This window comes from Triturus cristatus, chromosome 2_1, assembly GCF_964204655.1.
Source record: "Triturus cristatus chromosome 2_1, aTriCri1.1, whole genome shotgun sequence".
Taxonomy (NCBI): Eukaryota; Metazoa; Chordata; class Amphibia; order Caudata; family Salamandridae; genus Triturus; species Triturus cristatus.
The window spans coordinates 658,531,314-658,546,087 of NC_140581.1; the positions used below are offsets into that span (position 1 = coordinate 658,531,314).

Below are 14,774 nucleotides of genomic sequence, written 5' to 3' on the forward strand. Positions count from 1 at the left end.
TGACATAGCGGGGCCTTCCTGCTGGTGCACTTGGCTCCCGCAACCCCCTGTGCCCCCTGTTGAAATTTGGCAGCCAGATCGGGCCACAAGGGGAGTGCGTGTTGGTTTCTGAGGGAGGGGGGGGGGGGGTCTGGAGCCGGAGTGATACCCCCGAATCATTGCCTGCGGCGCTCCTGAGGTCAAGTAGCGCCAGTGAAGGGGGTTTCAGGAGCCAGCTGGTCTGGGACCGATACTAGTTGCTGCGCCGCACATATTGGATGTTGGGAGCCTGGCGGAGACCTGCACGGGACCTGCGGGCCATTGGAGCTGGGACTGAGGGCTACTCAGAGGCTGAGTAGCCCGTGATTGCACCTGATTACATGTGTACTGGAGGAGTCTTGCTGAGGTGTGTTACTGGAAATGCCAGGGGAACTCTGTGCCTGGACAGGGGGGGCGCCTTCCCAGGCTCATGGAGACCAGGGACACCCATGGGGTGGGCTTCGACTGCCTACGGAGGTGGCCAGACGAGCGCTCGGTGCGGCTTGTTGGTGAGAGATCTCCACCCGTGTCCCACCTCCTCAGGACCCGCCATATTGGACCCAGACTACGAGGAGTGCACACGCCTAAGTGGCGATCCTGTGAGCCTTGGACTTGGCGATTACGTTGGACTGAGCGCCCCATGTGGGGGCCGGGTTTGCTAGTAATATTCACCATCTTGGAACCCTATTGCCATCACGACGAGAGACAAGCAGACAAGGGTCTTGGCTAAACAGAGCACAATGGACCGTTACACTGGGCCAGGGGCCTCAGCGGCTGACCAAGGGGGCGCTCAGGGTGGGGTCCCAGACAATGCAGCACTTATGGCGGCAATTACGCAGTCCAGAACAGCTCTCGAAACCAAAATCGTGGAGGTGGGCTCCGAAGTACTACTCCTCGGGCAGGATTTATGGAATGCCACAGAACGCATCACGGTGGCTGAGACTAGAGTCTCAGAGGTGGAGGACTCGATTACCACATTGAAGAAGAAGGTGGCGACACTTGAAACTATCACTAGAGGCCTGGCTTCCCACCTTGAGGATGCAGAGGGGAGGGCACGGTTGAGTAATCTGCGCTTTGTGGGATTCCTGGAGGGATGTGAAGGGGGAAACATGGAGCAGATCTTGACCAAGTGGCTCGTCAGTTGGCTTCCCCTGGAATCGATGTCTTGCTTTTTTGTTATCGAACGGGCACACAGAGCCCTTATGCAGAAGCCTCCTCCGGGAGCCAGGACATGACCGATCATAGAGAAGATTCTGAATCACCACGATAGGGACGCTATCATGAAACAGGCCCGACTCAACAAACCCCTTCACTTCGACAATGCCCGTATTCTTGTGTTACCGGACTATACTAGACTGGTTCAACAGAAGCGGCAATCCTTCATGGCGGCGATGGCCCGCCTCGGTGATTTGAAGCTGCTGTATGCCCTCCTGTATCCTGCTAGGCTACGAGTCATCTACCAGTCACGCACGTTGTTCTTTGAGTCGCCTGAGCAAGTTTTCAACTGGACAGACGAGACAGTGAAGTTGTGACCGCACACAACACCCAGGCTGGAGTCAGACTCCTCGACTGGTGAACTTGTCCGTAAACCATCTCGGTCTAAAATCAAAGGGTCCAGAAGGTCTAGATCCAAACGCCGCTCACAGTCTTGCAGTGACGCCAGCAGATCTGCCTCGGTGTCTTGGCCAGTGGACTCGGCCGCGTAAATGCAATGGAGCTCCCTCAGATGGGGAACTTTTGAAGATATTCGCTCTGACCGACGAAGTGATCACAGGGGCTAATACCCTCGTTTAACCATCTGTGGTCCGGCGAACAGCCCGTAGACTATGGGTGGGTTCCAAGGGTTCCATTGGTGGAGGTGAACAGGGGGCGCCCTCGTGCCGCCTTCGCCACAACAGATACTTCAGCCGTTTTGAGGTATTGAGATGGGAGGAGGGGGTTAGTTGGGGTTTTTTGTTTGCACTACCTTGTTGCTACATAGAGCTATTACCTGCACTCTAAATGATGATTGTCTTATGTACCAGGATCAGGAGGCAAGTCTTTTTTTCTCATTTAACTGCACTGCCCTGCTGCTACTTCGAATCGTTATCTCACTATTGGTTGCTACCTGTCCTATTCATTGATACTGCTGGTTATGTAGATGGCAGCCCCAATGGCTAGTCTGCAGCATGTTGCTGGGGTTATCCAGATTGTGAGCTGGAATGTTAGGAGGCGCTGGACAAGGTGAAGAGGGGGGCCATCCTCCGGCAGGCCAAACGCAATCGGGCGGACGTCCTGTTGTTGCAGGAGACGCACTTGCTGGGAACGAAGGCCCTCTGTTTTCTTAGATATGGCTATATGCAGGTGTTCCACTCGGGTTTCACTAGGGGCTCCTGGGGGGTTGCTATTCTTATTCATCGAAGGGTCCCATTTACCCATTTAAAACATGGACGGATACGCAAGGGAGGTATGTCTTCATTCAGGGGACTATCTATGAGGAACAGGTGGTACTGGGTTGTGTTTATGCCCCCCTCCCTATACTGGACACTGGTTGAGCACCTCATGACTCTGTGGGTAGAGGTACCTGATGGATTCGCAATTGTCGGGGTGATTGGAATGATGTGATGGATGTGGCTCAGGATCGATGGAGACACGGAGGACCGCCAGCTGCTTGTCCAACCACAAAATTATGCTCATTGGTGTCAGGACTGGGCTGAGTGGATTCATGGCATGGGTTGCATGGGGAGGAGCAGGGATATACTTACTTCTCAACAGTACACAAATCATTTTCACGGTTAGACTACATATTCGTGCCACAGGAGCAGCGGGTAGAGTGAGGGAGGCAGACATTCATCCGAGGGGTTTATTGGATCATTCCCCATTTGCTCTAACATTACAACTTGGCCCGGCGGGGCCACTCTTTCGATGGCGTCTCTCCCCGTGGAATTTGCAAGGTGAACAATAAAGGGACCACATAGATCAGGCCATCGATCAGTATCTGGAGTTTAATGTTGGGTCGGTGGCAGAGGCTGACCCCTTATGGGAGGCAATGAAGTTGACTATACGAGGTGTGGATCTCTCGTACTGTTCCGCAGCGCGTCGGACCAGAAAAGAGTCACTTTTAAAGTCTGAGATCCAAATTAAAGAACTGGAGCGGACCCGTAGGGAAGAGGGGGCGCCCTAGCATGCCGTCAGTGTTTGATGGCGAGACAAACATATGCTGATCTATTGATGGACGAGGCCCGACTGGTATGGCTGGTGTCCCATAGTAGGATTTACCAGTGGGGGGATAAGTCTAGCAAACTACTCCATCGCCTGTGCCAGGGTGCCATGCGCCCCCTGGTCCTTCCTGGGATTCCGGGGCCTGATGGGAGGACTCTCGGTGATCCCTCTGCAATCGCAGCGAGCTTCGCACAATACTATGCTGCACTTTATGCCTGAGGGAATCCCTACTAGAAGATCTGATACATCGCTTCCTAGGGGACCTTCTGCCCCGGACACTTTCTGATGTGGCCAGGGTGGAATTGGATCTTCCGTTCACGGAAGAGGAGCTGGGCTCAGCTCAGGGAGACCTTAACTCTGGGAAAGCCCCGGGCCCCAATGGGTACCCTTTTGAATTTTATAAGAGATATGTTGCAAAATTAGGACCCCAGTTCCTTCGGGAGGTGGAGGAGGCACGAGAACGCGGCTGCCTCCCACAGGACTGGAGACATGCCGAGGTGGTAGTGCTTCACAAACCGGGTCGACCCCCAGATCAGCACGCTTCCTATAACCCCATTTGGATACTGGATATAGAGGCTCAGATCTTGGCTTATCGCCTTCATCCTCATATCGCCTCGTTGGTCCACCCAGATCAGGCTGGCTATATGCCTCAGAGTGCGACGCGGCATAATATTCGGGGTACGCACATTGCCATAGACACTATTCGGGGGCTAGATGTGCCAGCCGCACTCCTGCTGGCGGATATGGACAAGGCGTTCGATTCCCTCAGCTGGACATATATATATTTGCTCTCCTAGATCGCCTGAATATGGGTCCATGCTTCCTGTCCTATTTGAGATTATTATACACGTACATTACGGCTTTGGTCCGCGTCGCGGGATCGGTCTCCTTCACCTTCCCTGTTGGTAGGGAAACTCGGCAAGGGCGCCCATTGTCGCCGTTTCTATTCGCCTTAGCCATGGAGCCCTTGGCGGCATGGGTGCGGATAGATGCACAGGTAGCCGGTTTTGAGTGGGCCCAGGGATTGTCAGACTGTTCTTTTTGACGGACATCAATAGGACGGGACCAAGGTTACTTCAGATTATGGAAATCTTTGGGGAATCGTCAGGTTTGTTTATGAACCCCTGTAAATCTACCTTGTGGACCCTGGGGAAACAAATAGAACTGGGTACTTGGGCCTCAACAGTGCAGGTAACCACAGTAGAGGTAAGGTACCTGGGGGTTTTCTTATCGTATTCCTTGGCGGTGTCTTTAGGACGTAATATTCTACCAGTGTAGGCGAAGGTGCGTGACGAGTTGAGGGCCTGGTCTCATATGCCCCTATCCCTCCTTGTCATTCGGGCATCTTCAAGATGGTGTCACTACCGCAACTGCTTTATCAACTACAGAATTATCCCTTCCCTATCCCCCCTTCGTGGTTTCGCCAAGTCAACTCAGCCTTAGGGCAGTTTTTGTGAGCAGGAAAGGCATCTAGAGTGCCGCTGCGGACATGTTTTCAGTCAACCTATAGGTGGCGGGCTGGCCACCTCGGATATCCAGTCATATTACATGGCATCGCATCTACTGATATTGAATGATTGGTGGTACGGGGATAGGTCTGACCCCGCCTATGTGGTAGAGCAGAGATGCATGGGGGCCAACACTTTACACACCATCTTATAGGCCTTGGTGCGTGAGGCCCTGCCATCCGCCACTAGAGTGGTATTTCAGGTGTGGAAGCAGGCGCTGCGGAAAATAGTGTGGTGGGTCAGGTTGACGAAGGAGACCCCACTCTGGTCCAATGGAAGATTGCCTCAATTGGCTGGTCTGGCGGGCTTCCGCGATTGGGATAATATAGGGATCTCTACCCTGGAGGATGTGATGAAAGGTACGGTCCTTAAGTCTTTTCAACAGTTCCAGCAAGATTTCTAGATGCCTAAGACTCAATTCTATAAATATCTTCAGTTTAGGCATGCCGTCCTTCCCATTGTTACCGGTTTGGAGTCCCTACCGGACTTTAGCGCTATCGAAGCTAAATTGTTTATGGGTGATTTACAAGACCATAAAATGTCCCAGATCTACCAGTCTCTGGTAACGAATAGCCCCACTACGCTTGATAAACTCAGGGAAGCATGGGAGGAGGACCTTTTCCCATTGGAGGGAGAGGACTGGACGGAGGGACTGGCCTCCCCCCGGGAGGCTGCAATCGCAATGCGTCTCCGGTTAATCCAATTCAACTATTTACACTTGGTATATTATACTCGAGTCAGGTTGTGGAGGGCGGGCCTGGTGACATCCACGCTTTGCCTGCGACGTGGTCAGGAGAACGGTACCCTATTTCATATGGTCTGGCAGTGTAGGGTGATTGCGAAGTTCTGGCGGGGGTAGTGGCTTGTCTTGCGGAGGTTTTGGGTTGGGAACTCCCCTTCTCACCTAAATCAGGTCTGCTACACATAATGGAGGGTGTGGGGGGAAATATATATAAGCGCCACCTGATGATATTGGGATTAACATTAGCCAAGCGAGATATTGCCTGGAGGTGGAAGGCAGAGGCACCGCCTTCTTTATCAGCATGGAAGAGTGGTCCTGACTTTAACATGGGCTTGGAGATTCCTATCTTTGAAGCGCGGGGTGCCAGCAAAAGCATTTTAAGATCTGGAAGAGGTGGGCGGACTATAGAGGCCTTTTCCTGGAGCCTGTTTCTACTGGAGATGCGACGATTCGGGAATAAGGGGGCTGGACTGCGGTGCAGGAGACCAATGGTCATTAATGCCGTGGGAGTGGAGGTGATGCTTAAGATGTGGTGCAAAGACAGTGCATTGGAGGGGAGGTTGTTAGTTACACATTATTATTTCCTTTTGCAAGTTGTATTTATTAAATGTCAACACAATTTTTGTATTATAAAATGCGGCAGTTGGCTTCTGGGTTACAGAGCTCTGCATGATATTTGTTGATTGACCCAATAAAAATTTATTTTTTTAAATGTGGGCAAAGGCAACGGATCACATGGGCGAGGCTGATTGGATTTGCCAATGTTTGTTTTTTACCAATTCACAACTTGACAAACAAACCAATGAGAAGCTCTATGACTGGAACTTGTTTATTTTCTTTTTTTAATCTCCTCACCAGGCCCACAAAAGATTTCTAAGAAACAGTACAGAAGAAATGAGAGAGGCAAAGTCACAAGACCGAAAACATTGAGTTTATTTATTACATTTAAAGAAGAAATTATTTAAGTGAAAGCACTCAATTCAGTCTGCAATGGAAGAATCCAAGATATTGTTGCTCTCCCAATATTACGTGTTTGGTCACGTCTCATAAATACTAAAGATTATGATATCTTCAAAACCTATCTTCCAACTGCAATGGAAGAAGCCCACCTCAGACTGTGCAAGGGGATAATATTGCTAAAATTACTAAGCAGTGAGAGACAAATACGTAAACCAAAAGATGCATAAAACATGAACATGTGTAAAATGTAATGGATGAATTAGAAAAACTTTATTTGCTTTAAATTCTTATAACATTTTGTGAGAAAGTGGATTATTCGTTGGAGAGGGTGAGAGTCCTCAGCAAGTAATAATATCACAATTCTGTAACAGTTCCAGTTAGGTCTCAATCATTTAAACCTGAGCTCAATCCTTGGTAGCTGTAGCACAGAGCAGACAGGCTTAACTTAGGAGAAATGTGTAAAGCAATTTATCAGTATCAAAAAGCAATCAAGATCCCAATCCTACTCCAATTTATAGAAATAAGAGTACATTATAATGATCAAATAAATACTAAAGCTACAAAAATCTGATGTAGGGATAGCCCTTAAAAGCTTAAAGCATCAATTGCAGATATCTGGTCGTGCTAGACCAGGCCCAAGTCAAATGTTAATTACATTTGTCCCCGTGTAAAGTTTACCTTCCGACTTAGAGTAGTTTCAGTAGAAAAGGCCTCGTTGACGGGTCATCAGCGGGTCCGGTTGTAGGCTGGATCTGAAGGAGAGCTTGAAAACGGCAGCCTGGTAAAGCATGGGTCCACGGTAGGAGCCTCAGCTCTGGCGTAAAACTTGGAACAGTTGTCGACGATTGTGGGAAAGCTCCTAGCGGGTAAAGACCTGAATCTATGCCCAGGAAGGTCTTGTCGGCGGTCAGATGCGGTTTGATGTCGACCACGGTGAAGCCTATGTTCTGGTTTATAAACTTTCCTGAAGTCAAAATCCTTCAAGTGTGTAAAACCTGCATGTTGAGTCCGAATGGTGACTCTTCCGCTATGGTGTTGGTCCAGGTCTCCGATGAGTTTCTGGAGGAAAAGTTCTGAAAAAGTTTCTAAGTATCCAGTTTTGCAGGTTTTAGGGTCAGAGGATTACACTCTAACACGAGGCAAGTGTCCAGGGTTAGGAATCACTATTATACAAGCCACCATCAGGGTCCAGGACAAATCCAGTTTGAACTGGTGAGCAGGGCGCTTGGAAAAAGTTGTCCAACTTTTTGTCCTGGGTACCAATGGGAGCAGGTCCAGTCCTTGGGGTCTCTTTCAACAGATTCGACAGCAGGTGTAGTCTTTCTTCTGTCTTCCACAGGTCTAGATGTGTCCTGAAGAAGGTATCAAGGTGTGCCAGACTTATGCCTGGCACTAGCTTGTGGGTGGGGGATGCTACCTGACCAATAAGGGAAAATGTTCCCAGGGACACCTGATGGAGCAAGGACTCGTATAAAAGAGACTAGCTCTGAAGCAATCCTCTCATATAACTCGTAACTGTACTAATTGCGTATTTTGTAAATTAATATGCACCACCTTACATATTTGAGCAAGATGAAGCTTGCTTACGTGTTTAGCTAACAAGTAACCCGAGTGAAATTTAAAACGGCTGCTAACACGGGAAACTGTATTGCGCATGCGTCAACTGCATCTACGCAGAATTACGTTCTTTCACTTGGAGGGAAAATTCTGAACCTGCGCAAATGCATCTAAAATGGCAGCTTGAATAGCGAGTCAATGGAAGGGAATGGTACAGGCCCTGGTGCGACCAGATGGGGATGGCGCAGTGACTAGCTGGGAACACGATGGGGACACCCACCGGGAGGGGCCGGGGGAGGGTCAGCCCGGAGGCGAGACATGAGGTGGCGTACTGGCGTGTACAGTTGTTCGGGGGGTATATACTGCGAAGGAGATCATGTTGAACGAATAACATACACACGGGACACCGGGGTGGGGAGTCGGAGCGGGGGGAAGGATTGAGAAGTTGATATATTATGGGTCGGAGTTTGCTGTTGTTGCCTCATCTAGGCATTTGATGTTCTGCCTTACTGTTACGAAGTTAGCTAACTGCTTATGAGAAACATGCAGGCGGTGAGGGGGGGACATGTTAACGTCTCATCTTGGGGAGGCCTCCCAGTGGCAGGATGTTGAGGGGGATTCTTTGACTGTGGCTGCCGTTGGGAGGCTCTCAATATTGCTACGAAACTGGAAGATGTCCCGCCCCTATTAGTTAATATGCAACTGGCTAGATGCATGCCACTCAAACTACTACAAATGTGAGACGCTCTGACTACAGAGCGATCTGTGTATCCTGTTATAAGAAATGCCAATAAACAGATTTTATAAATAAATAAAATGGCAGCTTGAAAGCTCACATGCTAAGCATCTGCTTCGCTGAAACTAAAACAAGCTATTTACTAAGTGCTAATGCGGGGAGAGCTTATATATGTAAATGGGTTTAGAGTAGAGATAGGTGGTATACAGTGAAATCATTTTATTTTGAAATGTAATAGGTTTCTTTTTGACCTCTCTACTAGTTCGTATTTGGGCCTCTAATTGAGACAGAAGTCCATACTTCACGTGACTGCTCACGCAGGCGCAGTAATAACAAGCCGTGAAGCCATGATGTTGATTTTGAAACCTGTCCAAGGCCATCATTGTTACATGTCCTGGGAACCTGCTGGACATCCTGCATATTGAACAGACAACTGTTATATGTATTCATTTTCATTGATAAAGATGTGAAATGCGGGTGGGAAATAAAGCTTGGGAAAATAAATTAATGGGCGGGAACATTAAACAAAGAACCAAAGAAAATTATTAAAACTTAGCATGGTGTGATGACCATCCCTCCTTGCCTGTCAAATCAGAATTAGGAGTTTCATAAAGTTGAAACATTAATGGGTGGTACATGAGCATAAAAAGGTATAATTGAGGTAGTTTAGTTAGAACAGTGATGGCAGCAAGACCAGAATGCTGGAAGACCGGGATGCTGTCCGAGAGCTGAACGAATGTTGAAGAAGAATCGATTTGCAAACTTAGAATGTAAGCCAATTTAATTAGAAGAAGATCGCGGAAGAATCGAGGAGGGAAATAAGGCAAATTATCATTAGAAGATCGCAGAAGAATCGAGGAGGAAGATAGTGTCAGAGAGGGGTGCAACACAGGTGTCAAACCTAGAAGAGGTCATCTATCCTGTCCTGAATCCTGTCCTGAAGTCTTTTGTCACCTGATCTATCTCAGGAGACCCTTCCAGCTTCTTGGCCGAGGGGTTGGTTTCGACACCATTCTAGGGAAATATACTTCTGTGTAATATGTCATTGTACTGTTCCCTCTATCCTCTCTTTTCTGAGTACTGTCATTGTGAAACTTCGTTCTAATATAGGTGACTGATTATTGAAATAATTGACTTTTTCTCCTTGGAGAAACGGAGTACTGTATTTTTGACTTTGGCTCACATGAATTTAACTAGATAAACATTTAAAACTTCTCCCGAGTCTGTGGTTATTTCAAATATTAGAAAGAAATTCACTTATGTCATTTCACCATCAACTAATTCCAACTAATAGGACCACTGACCAGAGGAAAGAACTTTTTGATCAGTGAAAGGTTAGTTAAAGAATGACAGGCAACTAATCTCATAAAAGGCATTTATAGAAATTGACCCCCAGCGGTATTTACTAGCCTATGTGAATGTGTGTTTATGGGCCCAGGTGAGTATATGGTGTTTGAGTACCTGAGGTTGGTAACACGCTGGATCACACCCCCTACACACTTTGACATCATTTACTGTGGGTTTGGTCCTATACAATCAAACAGTGAACTGCTCGGCCAAACTCCTACATGCCTGAGCCTTTCTTCCCCTGGGCAGAGCTCTGGTAGGGCACAACCCCTGAGGTGCGTCTAGGGAAATGAGAAGCTCCCCGTGCAAACCAGTTCTGAAACAGGTTTTGTTTCCTCGCTGGGACTAGTGCCATCTGGACTACCAGGACAATGGAAATGCCAAGACTAGCTGTGGGTTACATCTGTATGTGATAGGTGATGCCCCTTTGAAGCTTGTGCAGTTGGTGGTCACATCCCCAGGCCATCCTGTCAGGAGGAGGTCACACCTTCTCCCACCCAACGTCCTTTTGTTCACTTTCCTGGGAGCATTCACACCACCTTGCAGGGTGCCAGCAGGCTGAAGATAACAGTTGGGAATTTACATTGAAAAGGCTATTAGATGCTTTAGGCAGAAAAAATAGTGGCTTTCTAAAGTCACTATTTCAGGGGGAAAAACGAGATTGTAGCATTAAGTTGGATTTTGTTTAACTATTGTTTGAAGTATTTGTCAAGCTATTGCCAATCTGAAGTTAGCTTTATGAAGTGTAATAATGTAACCCAGTGTTTTCTAAGGCACAGCCAACCTTGCAACAGTGAAAAATAGGTGTGGGGACTTTTTCTGTATAAGGACATGTAAAAATATTAAATACATATGTCCTAATTTTACATACTGGGTACCCTGCCTTTGGGCTGGTCTAAGGCCAAATTTAGGCAAATGTAGGGGTGACTTACAAGTACTGAAAATGAAGGTTTAGGCCTGGCAAAAGGTTTAATTTGGCAAGTTCAACTGGCAAATGTTTTAAAACTGCCTACCCAGACTACAGGGTCCTTCCTGGAGATATGCTTTGAATTGTCACTTTAATGGTGGCACAATATGTACTGCAGTCCACTAGTGACATTTAACTTATAGGCCATGGATACACTTTGTTACCATATACTAAGGGCATATAGATAAGATGAATATCTCAGTCAGGAGGGTAGCCAATTTGACATGTTTCAGGGGTAGCAGCACATCCACTGACTACTGGACAGCAGTGTCCCAGAGTGCACAGTCAGGAAACTGCAACAAAGTGTAGTATAAAAATGAGGTGGTCAGATAAAGGCATACATATTTCATAGAAGCAATGAAAAATATTCAGAAACTAAAAAACGAATTCAGGGTTGGTTGCTAAAAGATACAATAAATAGTTCAAAATAATTTACTGGGTGATTCTCACCATTTACTCAGGGTCCTCAGCCCTCAACGACAGCTCTTTAATATTTTGTGAACAGCAAACTTGCTACAGTTCTACCCACTGAATATTTAATGTCCTACAGCAAACATTTTGGCAGTGAGACAGAAGCCTAATTCATCTTTCTTGTTTTGAATTTAAAAATACCCATATAGTAATATGTTGCCATGACAAGCACATTTCTTAATTATCCTAATATAATTTCATTTCGAAAACTAACTGTATATTAGTGTCTATTCATTTCATCATAGAGAGAGGTGTAAATATGTTATGCCTATAGGCTTACAATTATGTACAGAAAATTGCTTTTGTCCTTTTCTGACAGAAACCTTATTTCTTACATTCCACTTATTTAGAAAGTACTGGTTATATTCTGTGATTTTGATTTCAGAGCCTTCTCAACAAGACCTTGTCTGTGTTTTCTTACATACAGTAGACCATAACAGTTCAATTCTACCATGCAGCGCTAAGTTACAGCACACCTGGAGTAAATGCTTAATAGGTAGGAAATCAAATGTCATCTCTTCCTTTTGACGCCGAGGCTGAATCGAAGAGTGCTACTCTAGCCTTCTTCGCTGCTCTTCAATGGGCAAGAAAGAGACTTGTTTCCATAAGTGCCACACTGCCTCCTCAAACAAGTGCTGGTAGCTGAGGAGTCCAGATGAACAGAGGTAGAGAGACGGAGTGAGGAGGATACGGTGTTTGTCTGCTCCAAATCTGGGCCTCGTGGTACAGTAAGAATGAAATACATTAGCACAAGTTGGTCAAGTGCTGCGCTGGAGCTACATCATATGGTGAACATGAAGTATATTTCTAACTGTGAGCCAGGCTAAATTTTAGGTGGTTCTTTACAGGAGTTATAAACCAACAATTGCAGGAATTTAAAAAAATGCAGACAGTAGGTGCAAGGTACAGATTTGCAGAAACAGACCAGGATGCAGTTTCTGCCCAATCCGCTGGATAGTGGACATTCGGCTGACCTCCGTTGACTATTGTTCCAACCACATTTTTCAAATAGGACAAGACTTTTCAACCTGATTGAACAAGATTGATTCGAGGCTTGCAGTCGCCTTAATTATTTCCATTTTACAGTTCCTTATCCTAATCTTTGTTCTTAGCGCAAGGACGCTCTGTTCCAGGGTGCCATTCCTATTCATTCAGACATTCAATCTCCAGGGAATCTGCGAAATAAAAATCAGTCAAGGATTTTTTTCATTGCACCCAATAAAAAAATACTTTCCCCAGCAAGGCTCTGCTCTATGTTAGCCATACCTTTTTCAGTCCAACCCAGAATTAGACTTATTTAGATTCAGCTTTGAAACAATATTTACCTTTAAATATGCTGGCGCCACAAAACATCTAGATCCAAACAAAACTTTATTCACAGGGGAAAATCTTCAAGTCCTTTCTGGTAGCATGAACGGCACAAGTTAGGTGCAGAGACGTTTTAAGGCATGGGCAAAGTGGGCTCAGGCCCCGGGCCCTGGCCTTTCAGGGGCCCCTGATAGATCTAACTCTGTTCTGCACACAATCCTGCGCTGAATACCTTGAATGGTTTGTAAACATAGATTATTTTTGAAAACATATTTTATTAATCGATTGCACAGGTGTTACAGGACCCTGAATATCAGGGTCGACAACAGATTCACATTGTAGCACATCTCTATAGCAATCTATTTGTACATGTGTCATGCAAATATCTTTAATAAGAACAACCACCACCCCGAACTCCCCCCACCCCATCCCCAGCGTCGCACCACATCCATGGATTCCCCACCACAGCCCCAAAATCCCACAGCCGCATCCCATTGTGGTAAGCTAAGTCCCCCGGACCTCCCGTCTTGCCCAGCGCCCCCCCCCTTCTCGACCAGGCTTCCTACCCATCTCCATAATTAATCCTCTTCTTCCACTGGTGGCTCCAGCCACAGCCCCCAGTAATCCGCCCACCGTTTCCATATTTTATAGTGTTTGCGTGGACATCCTCGGGCTACATATATGGGTTGTTCCAGCCCCATACAAAAATCTAGGCCGTTTTTCCATGCTGTGATCGATGGAGCCCTAGGCGCCTTCCAAACATAGATTATTTTAAATACCATTTTCATAATCTAGTTTTAATACAGGTAATGTCTGGGAGTCTATGACAGACCTTTTACAGAGAAATGTTATGTTTTTCAACACCATGCAATATTTATTTTCAAAAAGTTCCTTTTAGATTAAAATAGGACCTTACGCATGCGAAATGGCAGTGGCTCATTGAGATTATGTGCAATAAATTTAAAGAGCTGCTCCTATTTTACAATATTGAAAACACATCACTATCCCATAATTTTTGCTGGAAACACATTTACAATTTGGACCGGTCTGCCCTTGAAGTGTCAGTGATCTTGCGAAAGAGATCATGAGAAAACTGAAATTGGATCATAAATCCGAAGTTGTTCCGAACAGGGGCCCAAAAGTTACATTTGGCCCAGGGCCCCCAAAATCCTTAAAATGTCCCAGATTAGGCGTAGTAACTGCTAGTAAGACAGATCATTCTATTTTGTTGTACTATTTAAGAAACATGTTGACAACATTTTGGGATAGTCTGGATACTTTTTAAATAAACATTACGTACATTGATCTGTTGTGTCTTTCAATTATTTGCACACGTAACATAGGTTGTTTGTAGCAGTGCAAGAAATAATTCTTTATGCTTTGGCAATGATAAACAGAGCACATCTAGGTAGTAGAGTTGAGACCACATACACAGGTCTGAGCCTTCCTGCAACATGCACTGCACAGGAGCCTGACAGCAGCGTCTCAAGGTGGTTGCACTCCAGGGAGCTTCTGCCACCAGGTAAACTATCCTGTCTCTGCCACTCTCAAAAACGCTCCTCATCGCTCCATCTATACTAACATAGATGTATCAATACTAATATAGGCATGAACAGCACAGGTTAGGCCCAGTCCTGCCAAATCAGGACCACAGAAACAAACGTTGGTCCTATAAACCCTCTGCAGTACATTTGGGCTCTAATAATTTGAAATTTGAAAAAAAACGTTGTTTTATTCCTGATTTCTTTACTAGATTTTTGTCAAACCCTCTGTGGTAATCAAATATTACATTGTTGGGTTTAATTACCTTGATTTGGAACTTTACATTATTTATAAATATTTTAGAAATATTTGTCTCTACACCCCCCCTAGTAGCTCTTTAAGAGAACAATTTGAGATCAGCCCATGAAATTAAAAACTGAGACAAGATATTTTAAGGAGAGCTTGAGTTCGGTTAAG

General features: G+C 46.1%; 1 protein-coding gene across 2 annotated transcripts in view; it reads right to left on the reverse strand.

Annotated features, from left to right (window-relative positions):
- FBXL17 (F-box and leucine rich repeat protein 17) overlaps positions 1–14,774 on the reverse strand; it is a 1,841,864-nt gene that overhangs the window by 895,486 nt on the left and 931,604 nt on the right. The gene's annotated exons all lie outside the window — the stretch shown is intronic.